The sequence below is a fragment of the Pongo abelii genome, chromosome 1, assembly GCF_028885655.2.
Source record: "Pongo abelii isolate AG06213 chromosome 1, NHGRI_mPonAbe1-v2.0_pri, whole genome shotgun sequence".
NCBI lineage: Eukaryota > Metazoa > Chordata > Mammalia > Primates > Hominidae > Pongo > Pongo abelii.
This window is the reverse complement of record NC_071985.2, coordinates 217499262-217511260: the sequence shown is the minus strand read 5'-3', so window position 1 is coordinate 217511260 and position 11999 is coordinate 217499262.

Below are 11999 nucleotides of genomic sequence, written 5' to 3'. Positions count from 1 at the left end.
ACAAAGATGGTGATGAACCCAAACTGCAGCTCTGGCAGGCAGGGAGTGTCAGGCCCGGGGCCACCTCCCCTGCTGTGCCAGGCCCCCAGGGGCCCCACTCATGCCCAGGGCACACGCTGCTGAGCGACTGCTCCTCCATCCCTGGGTATTCATCAAACAGGCCCTGGCACTTGACGAGCTCATAGTCCTTCCTTCTCCCAGTGCTGCAGCTCCTGCCTGATCTGGGTGTTCCTCTGCCCTGCCAGCTGCCACTTCTGCCACCAAGCCTTCAGCTTCCTGGGGGCAGGAGGCAGGGAAACCAGATAATGATCATAACAGGACCTTGTGCTAGGAACTGCCACTTCTATCACCAGCACCCCTTAGAGGCAGGCACCATGATGATTTCCACTTTATTGATGAGGAAACACACCTGGAGAACTTGCCCCAGGCTCCCCAAATTGTAAGTGGTGGAGCCGGTGTTCAAATCCAATCTGTTAGACTCGAGTCCAGTGCTCTCAACTCTGCGCTTCCCACCTAGTCATTCTTGGTCTCTGGAATATCACTGCCCCTGAAAAAAATAGTAATAGAAAGCCCTCCATTTGCAAAGCTTTTTTCTGTTGAACGCCTCATAATCCCCTCAACTCTCTTGGAGAGGTATTATTGTCCCCATTGTACAGATGAAGAAACTGACGCTCAGAGAAGAAACTGACGCTCAGAGAGACACAAAGCCATTCAGCTCACAAGAAGCAGGGCTAGGACTTGTGCCTGTATCTTCTGTCCCAGTAAAGGGGTTTTCTGCTCTGCTCTTATAAAAGCCCTCTGAAAGGCCTGATTAGGCCCAGCCTTGTCCCCCGTTCTTCCCCCAACACTCGCAGCCCAACAAATTCTTCCATGTGGCTGAGCAGCTGTTTGCCCACCATGATGATGATGAGCTGCTGGGTGACCTGAATGTGGCAGCCACCAGGGCCGCACTGTTGTTGGCAGACACAGAGCACATTACTCAGGGCTTAGGGGCTGCATAGGGGTTACCCTACCTCCCTGCTGGTGCAGAGAGTTGGCCACCTGCTCCTCCTACCCACTTTGGAGGCCCCAGAGGCAGATCCTACCCCTGCCAGACCTGAGGTTGTGATGACTACCCCCTAACCCCTAAGAACCAGCAACCCAGGGGTACATAATCACATGCTCACTCTGCATGCCGAGCAACGTGCCATACTGACCGGGGTATCCCACAAACCTGAGGGCCCCCTGCATCTGTGGGTAATGTGCTCTCCCTCTCTGGAGCCAGGCTGCAGCTAAACTCCATGCTGAGGCTGACCCCCTCTCCCCACTGCTCCTGGTCCTCTGGCCACCCCCTGAATTGACAGCTAACCCTGCTGACAGAGCTGATGGGACCTTGCCTACCCTACTAGGCCCCAGGGGTCTGCTGGGACCATGGCCTAAATCTACTTACTGCTCAACCCATGATCAGCTAATGCAGCATTTATGGCCCAGGAAGATGGCGTCATTGTGCTGGGCAGTGGGCTCTTTTGGTGACCATCCCTCCCAACCCATCAAATGACAATGGCAATTACACAATAACAGCACCTCCTGAGAGTCCAGCACTTTATGACTCCTAACCAGATCTTATTAAAGACTCAATGCTTCTAGGAAAAAGGACCAGCTCTGATTCATTTCTGTGTCCCTAGCATCCAACCAACGGTGCACAGCAGGAAGGCCCCCAAAAGATGGTGATAAACTCAAACTGCAGCATTGGGAGGTGGCATTGTCAGGCCTGGGGCCACCCAGTGAGGGCTGTAGGACAGACTGAATGCAGGTGTCAGATTTTCACAGCTGTGCAATGATGTGCCCATAAATTACAGTTGATAAGACTCTAGCCCAGGGAAATCAAGAACCAGCTTCAAGGTCAATAGCAAGACCTGGGTAGGAACAAATCTGGAGCCCAAAGGGTGCTGCTTCTTTGCTGGGCTGCTTCCTTGGGAGGCAACAGCCCTAAGGCTGGGGTTTGGGGAGTGGTCCTCACCTGCCTTTGAAGAATGCCACGTAGAAGGGAGAAGAATAGAAATTGACAAACTGAAAATGAAAGTGAAGGCATTTTCACGGAGGGTCTGGATTCTATGCATCTCTGGACAAAGGGCAGAGCTGGTCAGAATTCTATTGGGCGCAAGGAGGCAGGCATAGCCCATCAGGTCAGCCCCTATGCTCTTGTCCTTAACCTACCAACCCCTAATGCCAGCCATGTGTCCCTGGCCACTCTCGCTTGAGGGTGACTGGAGACACCAGACTCCAGTTCCCAGATGACACAAAGATAGCCTTGCAACGCATTACCTGGTTTTAGAGGAAGACGAGGCCAGGCACGGTGGCTCACATCTGTAATCCCAGCACTTTGGGAGGCCGAGATGGGTGGATCACCTGAGGTCAGGAGTTTGAGACCAGCCTGACCAACACGGTGAAACCCCGTCTCTACTAAAAATACAAAAATTGGGCGGGTGTGGTGGGCCATTACCGGGAGCCCATCCATTGGTGGGATGAAAAAAACCTGAAGATGCCCACATTAGGCCTGGAGCCTGGAACAGTGCTCTCACCCTCCATTGCCCCAAAGGACATTCGCTTGGGTCATGAGCACAGACTTGCCAGTGTGGAACATTGCAGTGCTGATGATGCCATGGTAAATTATGACAGATACCAGGAAAATCATCACCACACAGAGCTGGGGGCCAGGAGACAGGGCTGTCAGAGCTGGAGAGTGGACTGCCAAGGTTCCAGTGCACCCACCCTGGAGGAGCCAGTCCTTCCAGAGCAAAGGCCCAGTGTCCCCTCACCACAGTGAGGATGGCTGCAGAGCTGGTGAGTAGGCGGGAAAGGCAGCTGTGCGGTTGGAAGTAGGGCTCCTTCAAGCCTGTCACTGGGTTCTGGGTCATCTGCAGGGCCAGGGCAGCAAACTGTAGATGTGGGCACTCCTATCACAGGGGGCAACAGAAATGTGCATCCCAGGGCCAAGAGGCTGGTACCATGATCCTAGGATAGGGGAAGCCCCCCACCTTTTTCTGACTGTAGAGGGAGCTCTGGAAGTACAGGAATGGGTTCTAATTCATTTTTGGTTTTGCAGGGCCTTTTTCCCCAGGACATGGTTAAAAGCATGTAGATGGATGGCTAGATGGATGGGTGGGTAGACGAAGAAATAAACAGCAAATGAGTGGACATGTGGAAAAGGGATAGATAGACTGATGATTAAGCAGGCAGTAGGCTGACAAACGGGTGGGTAAACTGGGCAAGCAATCAGTAAATCTCTATAGTTTATTCACAAGTAAATGGGTAGACAGGCAGGTGGGTGGAGGGATGGATGGATGGCCAGGTGAGTGAGCAGATAAAAGTCTAGTGGGATGGTTGATGGATATGAGGATGGATGGATGGATGGATGGATGGATGGATGATGGATGGTTAGGTGAGTGGGCAGATGAAAGTCTGGTTGGATGGTTGATGGACATGAGGATGGATGGATAGATGGATGGATGGGTGGATGGATGGATGAATGGAGGATAGACAGCTAGGGAGGTGAGCGATGAAAGTCTGGTTGGATGGTTGAGGATTGATGAATGGATGAATGGATGGATGAATGGAGGATGGGTGGATGATTAGGTGGGTGAGCAGATGAAAGTCTGGTGGGATGGCTGATGGACATGAGGATGGATGGATGGTTAGGTGGATGAGCAGATGAAAGTCTGTTTGAATGGTTGACGAACATGGGAATATTTGGATGAATGGATGAGTGGGATGGGTGCATGGGTGGATAAATGGATAAATTTACTGGTTTAGTCAATAACTATTAACTGTGTACCACTCTGCAATAGATACTGAATATGCCATAGTGAACAAACTGGAGAAGATCCATGCCCTAATGAAGTTTACAAACTAGTTTGCGAGACAGAGGTTAAATGAATGAACAGAGACATATGTATGTCCTATGAAGGAAAACTTTTTCATGGATGGTCACTCTGAAGAAATGACACTTTAGCTATGACCCAAAATGTGAAAAGGTGCTAAAGGGACAGTGGAGAGAAGCTTTCTGGGGAGGGAACAGTGGGTGCAAAGGCAGGGCCACTCTTTTTCTTTTCTTTCTTTTTTTTTTTTTTTTTTTGAGACAGTTTCAATCTGTCCCCCAGGCTGGAGTGCAGTGGCACGATCTTGGCACATTACAAACTCCTCCTCCCAGATTCAAACAATTCTTGTGCCTCAGCCTCTCGAGTAGCTGGGATTACAGGTGTGCACCACCACACCCAGATAATTTTTATATTTTTAGTAGAGATGGGGTTTCTCTATGTTGGCCAAGCTGGTCTTGAACTCCTGACCTCAAGTGATCCACCCTCCTCAGCCTCCCAAAGTTCTGGAATTACAGGCATGAGCCACTGTGCCTGGCACTAAGTTTTGTATTTTTAGTAGAGATGGGGTTTTGCCATGTTGGCCAGGGTGGTCTTGAACTCCTGCCCTCAAGTGATCTGCCTGCCTCAGCCTCCCAAAGTGCTGGGATTACAGGCATAAACTACCGTGCCCAGCCCGCTCTTTTTAAATTAATTTTTTTTTTTTTTTGAGACAGAGTCTCACTCTGTTGCCCAGGCTGGAGTGCAGTGGCGAGATCTCAGCTCAATGCAACCTCCGCCTCCTGGGTTTAAGCAATTCTCATGTCTCAGCCTCCCAAGTAGCTAGGATTACAGGCACACGCCACAATACTGGGCTTATTTATTTATTTATTTATTTTGAGATGGAGCCTTGCTCTGTCACCAGGCTGGGCTCACTGCAACCTTCGCCTCCCGGGTTCAAGCAATTCTCCTGCCTGAGCCTCTCGAGTAGCTGGGACCAGAGGCGCATGCCACCACGCCCAGCTAATTTTTGTATTTTTAGTTGAGATGGGGTTTCAGCATGTTGGCCAGATGGTCTCAATCTCTTGACCTCGTGATCCGCCCACCTTGGCCTCCCAAAGTGCTGGGATTACAGGTGTGAACCACCGCGCCCAGCCAGGGCTAATTTTTGTATTTTTAGTCGAGATGGAGTTTTGCCATGTTGGCCAGGCTGGTCTTAAACTCTTGGCCTCAAGTGATCCGCTTGCTTCAGCCTCTCAAAGTGCTGGGATTATAGGCATCAGCCACCATGCATGGCCAATTTTCAGCCTCTCAAAGTGCTGGGATTATAGGCATCAGCCACCAAGCATGGCCAATTTTAATTTTAATTTAATTTTTAATATATTTTTTAGAGACAAGGTCTTGTTCTGTCACCCAGGCTGGAGTGCAGTGGCACAATCATAGCTCACAGCAGCCCCAAAGTCCTGGCCCAAGTGATTCTCCTGCCTCAGCCTACTGAGTAGCTAGGACTACAGGTACATGCCACTGCACCCAGCTAATTTTTTATTTTTTAGTAGAGAGAAAGTCTCACTATGTTGCTGAGGCTGATCTTGAATTCCTGGGCTCAAGTGATCCTCCTGCCTCAGCCACCCAAAGTGCTGGGATTACAGGTGTGAGCCACTGTGCCCGGGCCAGGGCCACTCTTTAAAGTCACCTGAGTTATGTACTGCACTATCCAAAGGGTACCACTGACATTTACTTCGTTGCCTCAGTGTTCCCTTTCTGCTTTTTCAGTCCCCCAGCACCTGTTTAACCAATACCTTATATTAAACTATCTCTGTTAAAATATCTTGTTTGGTTTTCTATCTTCTTATAACCATGTTGAATGGATAAAGTGATGGATGGCTGGACAAATGGGTAGGCAGAAGATAGATTATTCACAGATTCACTCAACAAACATTTATGGAGCATCTTCTATGTGCTAGAGACTATTCTGGGCACTGGGGTACAGCAGCCAACATCACACACAAGGTCTCTGTTCTCATGCAGCTCACACGCCAGTGGGAGAAGACAGATAATAAACAAACAAACAAAATACAGTGATGAATGCTGTGATTAAGTTAAAACAGTGACAGGGAGCCTCTCTGGATTAGTGATCAGGGAAGACCTCTCTAGGAAGGAGACATTTGAGACTTGAATGACAAGGAGTAGGCCACATAAAATCTGAAGGGGCTGGGCATGGTGGCTCATGTCTGTCTGTAATCCCAGCATTTTGGAAGGCCAAGGCAGGCAGATCACCTGAGGTCAGGAGTTCGAGACCAGCCTGGCCAACATGGTGAAACCCCATCTGTACTAAAAATACAAAAAATTAGCCGGGTGTGGTGGCGCACACCTGTAATCCCAGCTATTTGGGAGGCTGAGGCAGGAGAATAATTTGAACCTGGGAGGTAGAGGCTGCAGTCAACGGAGATTGCACTACTGCACTCCAGCCTGGGCAACAGGGCAAGACTCCATCTCAAAAAAAAAAAAAAAAAAAATGTTGAAGGAAGAGGATTCTGGCAGAGCATAGCCAATATAGCCAATGCCGAGGCTCCAGGGTGGAAATGAACTTGACCTATTCAAGGAGCTGGTGGAGCCAGCTGGGGAGAACCAGACACAGGCCAGATGGCACAGGGCCTTGTAGGCCACTGTGAGGGGTCTGGATGGTTTCCCAGGTACGTCTCAAATGAGGCTGCCCTGGAAGGCTTTGAGGAAGGTAACACAGATGTCACCGTCCTGGCAGCTGAGAATGAATTAAGTGGGGCAAGGAGACCTGTTGAGAGGTCACTGCAGTGGTCCAGGAAAGAGGAAATGGTGACTTGGACTGGAGTAGGGAGAACTGGGGTGTGGCAGAGGAGGTAGGGAGAAGCGAACAGACTCAGGATCAATGATTAGATGTTTGGATAGACAGGTAGGTAGCTGGATGGGTGGGTGGGTAGGTGGAATGTTTTCTCCTTCTCGGTTCTTGGGAGGGTCTCTTTCCAAGGCCCAGCTTATTATATAAATACTCTCAATGTTTCACCTCACCAAGCCTGTATCATCCTGATGTCAGGGGAGGGTGGAAAGTGACCCAGGAAAAGTGTGAGGAGAAGCCAGATTTGGATCCCAGGATGTTGGACTCCAAAGTCTGAGCTCTTCCCAGCACACTTTAAGGCCTCTGAGAACTCTGGGAAATGGGGTTGTGGCCTGGAGGGCTGAACTGGGCATCATCTCCTGGTCCTGGAAGTCGCTGCAGTCCCAGTGGTGGGCCAAGGTGGCACTCCCTGCTTCCAGTGCTCCAGGAAGGCCATGGCCCAGAAGGACATGAAGATGCTGAAGAACATGGTTCCTGGGTGGTCAAAGAGGCAGCTCAGCTGTGAGGAGGGGAGAGAGGGCACAAGGTAGGGCCAGCATCCAGGCCCAGGTTGGGTCCAAAATACCTACCTGGTTTTTTTGCCCCTTTCCTTGGCTCACCTTGGCCATGGGGCAGATCCCAGAAATATTCCACGTGGCACAAGTATCACAGAGTGGCACCCCCACTGGCACAGATCTCCTGTCTGTGAGCAGAGGGTGCCTATCCTGGGAGGGCCTATCCTCAACCAGGCAGACAACCCAGCCCACCCAGCCCATCCCCCAACACTTCCACAGCTACCCACACTGGTGTGTTGGTCCCCACGGTGACAAGGCTAGAGCAGGGTGCCCACCAGGGTCACAGGCAGCAGACAAGCTATGTAGAAACCTGAAGGGTGAGAGAAAGCTCATGAACCCCCATCTCTGCACTCAAGCCCCACTCCCAGACCCCACCCCAGCGCCAGACTCATCTAGCCAGGCAAAGTGGATGGCCACCTTCTCCCCAAAGTACTCTCATACTTTGTCCAGGGTCTGGTACTTGTGCCAGTATCCCCAGGAAGCCCAGTATGGGTACAGCAATTGGCAAAAGTTGAGATCTGAACCGGGTACCTGGTACCCAGGCAGTTCAAAGGGGCCCTAGGAGGACAAAAGGAGGGAGAGCTGCAGGGAGGTTTGAGAGTGCTCTCCGGATGCCCCAGCCACTGCTGCCATGCTGTCAGGCCTGGGAGAGATCTGAGCTTGGGACATCTCTTCCTCATGCAGTGGGAAGGCCGCAGTGTAGACTCCCTCTGCTAGCAGGTGGGCGATGCCCATCTCCGTATGTTTCTTCTTCCTGGAGACTGTGCGGTCCAGGATTTCTGCCACTTGCCAGAGGAGTCCTGGTGTCAACTGCTCGCTTAAGGTCCCAGCTGGACTCGCCCCAAGCAGCCATCTCACCACTCAGTGCCTCCACATGTAAGAGAAGTAGGAGTCATGGGAATCTCTGTCCAGGAATCTGTGAGAGGAACAGGAGTCAGAAGCCCAGCCCTCCGCCCGATCTGAAACCTAATACCAGTCCAGAGCCTCTCCGTTGGAGACAGGCAGGTGAGACATGCCAGCTGCCATTGCCAGAGAGCCCTTCTGCCCACAGAGCGCAGCCTGGGCTGGGTGTGTTCCAGTCAGGTGTGCATCAGAGCGGATTGAACAGGTGGGAATCAGAGATGGTGGGCAGGGCCGGGACCCCAGTTTGCGGAAAGGACAGGGTCAGAGACCTAAAGCGAGTGAGGCGGGAATTGCCTCTGAGGCACTCCGAGGAGGGGCAAATCAGCCTTGGCTGGGCTAAGGCTTCTGCAGGCTTCGGCCCCTCCGCGGACAGACCCCGCCCACCCAAGGGGCCGCCCGGTCTCACCTGTCCGGCTCCGAGCCGCGGAAGGCGCACGTGTCCTACGGCCGGCTGGGCACCTACTGCTGCAGAGGGTTGCGCAGGCGCAGGCGTCGCCGTGGCTCCGCGGAGCCCTCAGAGTCGGGGTTGGGCCGGGCCTGGGGTCAAGGGCAGGGTTACGGCCCCTGAGGAGACTCCGCCCCTGGCGGACCCCGCCCCACCCCTCCACCTGCGGCGGCGCGCGCAGGCTCAGTTCCTCGGCGTAGCACAGCGGCTCCCAGGCGCGCTCAGCTCGGCGAAGGGTGCGGCGCTATGCGGGGCTGCTCTCGTGGGCTGCTCTCCCAGGAGGAGTGGTAAGGACCCCTAAGCCCCTCCCTTCACGATCTCGGCCGGGAGGTGACAGATCCCTTTTTTTTTTTTTTTTTGAGACAAAATCTCGCTCTGTTGCCCAAGCTGGAGTGCAGTGGCGCGATCTCGGCTCACCACAACCTCCGCCTCCCGGATTCAAGCGATTCTCCTGCCTCAGCCTCCCGAGTAGCTGGGACTACAGGCATGCGCCACCACGCCCGGCTAATTTTTGTATTTTTAGTAGAGACAGGATTTCACCATATTGGCCAGGCTGGTCTCGAACTCCTGGCCTCAGGTGATTCGGACGCCTCGGCCTCCCAAAGTGCTGGGATTACAGGCGTGAGCCACCGCGCCCAGCCATATCCCATTTTTCGCGTCGGTCCTTTCCGCCTTCAAAAGCGCTTTGACATGCGTTTCCTCGTTTAAATGTCAAATGAGGAAAACGAACACCTTCGTTTTTCAAACGCGGAGACAGACGCCGGGTGGGCCGCGTCGTATAGCGACTGATCTTGCCCCTTTCTTGGGCACCTCCAATGTGCCAGGTCCTGGGCTGAGCGCTTTACACCCTTCGTCCTGTAATCGTCACAGCCCCTGCATGGGGCTGACACTACGGCCAAATCCATTTGACAGATGAGCTGCTGAAGGCTCTTGTGCGGGTCTCAGAGCTGGCCAGGGGCGTCTGCGCTCGGCCTCGGGACTCGCAGCCCGCCGGCTCCGCGCTCACCTCCTCCAGGTTCCGCTGAAAATTCTCGCACCAGCGCCGCTGCCGGAGTCGCCTCTCTCCCGCCGCCGCGGGGGTCTCAGCGTCTCCTCCCAGGCAAGCACGAAGTCTGCCCCACCGCGGGGTCAGGGGGACAGTTAGGAGCGGTCTGACCCCGCTCTGTCCCACTTTTATCTGGGTGGAAAGGGGGATCTGAGTCCATCAGTCCCACTAAGGCCAAAATTAAAGGAAATTTGAGTTGTAGCAAAAGGTATTAGGGTTAGTTCGAGGAAGAAATTGCCCATTGCAAGAAAAAGACAAGAGACGCTGCGGGATTCCTCGGGGAGGGGAGAGGGGGTTTAAGGGAGAGCCTGTGGCCTGGCCACTCGGGCTTTCTGGGTGAGGTGGGACAAGAGTCCTGTCTGGCCCAAGTCTCACCAATGCAGGTTTTCCCGTCTCAGAAAATGTTACCCCTAGAGTCCGGGACATAAATGCCACCACAGGGCGCGAGATACAGTCGTCGTCCGGGTTCCTGTCGGTGGCGTCATCGCCGTCCTGGGTGCAGCAGGCATGGGGTGAAGGTGAGGGGACGGGGCGCAGTTGCAGGTGCCAGAAGCTTCTCAATTGGCCCAGTTGGGCTGCCCCTCCCTCCCCGCACCCCTGACTAAATTTGAAGTGTAACAATAGAGGCGCTCTCAGCGCGATCTGAGACGCTTCTTCCTCCCCTCCACCTGCTCTCAGACCAGAACCGCCGCTGATACTGTAATAACAAGGACGATGATAACAGCCAACATTTACTGGGCTCTTAACTTGGTGCCCAGCACGTGCTAAACATTTCACATGCATTTACTTCTCACAACTCAAAGAAGTGGGTGCTGCTATCTCCATTTTACAGATGTGTCAGCTAAGCATAAGATAATTACAAAGGACATCCAAGGTCACACAGTTCCCCTTCAACCTCCTTCCCAACCACCTGTAACTAGGCCTCAGTCCCACTCTCAGGATCCACCCCTTCTTTGTAGAATAGAGCTGAACACCAGCTCCCCTGCTTCTCCCCACCCACCAGTGTTCCAGAGGCGGAAGGGCCTCCAACCCGCTCCTCCAGCCCATTTTTTGTTGTTGGCTTTTTTTTTTTTTTTGAGACAGAGTCTCACTCTGTTGCCCAGGCTGAAGTGCAGTGGTATAATCTTGGCTCACTGCAACCTCCGCCTCCTGGGTTTCAGCGATTATCGTGCCTCAGCCTCCTGAGTAGCTGGGATTACAGGCACTTGCCACCACACCCAGCTAATTTTTGTATTTTTAGTAGAGACGGGGTTTCACCATGTTTGCCAGGCTGGTCTCGAACTCCTGACCTCAGGTGATATGCCCACCTCGGCCTCCTAAAGTGCCGGGATTACAGGCATGAGCCACTGCACCCAGTGGAGCCCAGGAGTTTGAGACCAGCTTGGGCAATATAGTGAGACCCTGTCTCTCAAAAAGTTTTAAAATTAGCTGGGTATGGTGGGAGCTACTTCCGAGGCTGGGGAGAAACAGGGAGGATCACTTGAGCCCAGGAGTTCGAGGCTGCAGTGAATGATGATTGTGACACTGCACTCCAGCCTGGGCGACAGAGCAAGACCCTGTCTCTAAAAAAATAAGAAGGGCATCAGCAAGAGGGCAACAGCAGAGCATTAAACCAGGTGTGGGGCTCCTTGGAGTTTGAGACCGTGTGACCAGACAAGTCACAGTCCCATGCCATCAGCCTGAACATGTGCATATAAGAACACACTCTCCTCTCACTCAATCTCCACAGGGCTGCCCAGAGACCTCCCAGGAGGCACAGGCATCGACTATTCAAAGCATTGTGGCTTCCAGTTCTGCACTGTGGTGATGGAGGCCCTGGGGGTGGCCTACTAAATACTAAAGTGGCACTGGTGCTGCGCTGGGAGGAGCTGAGAAGGCAGCCTTGGATGGCTGGTGGAGGGGCTCTAAGCCCCAGCCCTGTTGCCCTCCCCACTTTGTCCTCACCCAGGGAGACACCTCTTGTTTGGGGTAAAGGTGGATGAGGGATCAATTCTATGACCAGAGCAGTGCCAGCCAGGAGAAGACTGCCCTGCCTCGCCGTCGGGGGGTCAGGTTATGCTCCAGAGCAGCTTTCTGGCTTTTCGCTGAGCTGGTGCCCAAGAGGGACAGGAAGCCTCCTTTCTGGGGGGTGGGGGTTTATGCCCAGAGATGACCGGCTGGGATGTGGGGTAGCTGGAGGCCCACAGTCAGGCCTGGGGCTGCCTTCAGGGCCCTTCCCCCCACTCCATTGCTGTCCATGTGAGCTAAGGTCTCCTGGAGTTAAAGACAGAGGGGGACGTGGACAGGCCCACCTGGAAGCAGGGCTGAGGGCTGCAGGAGTGGGAGCAGGCCTGCAGGCTCTGCGGCG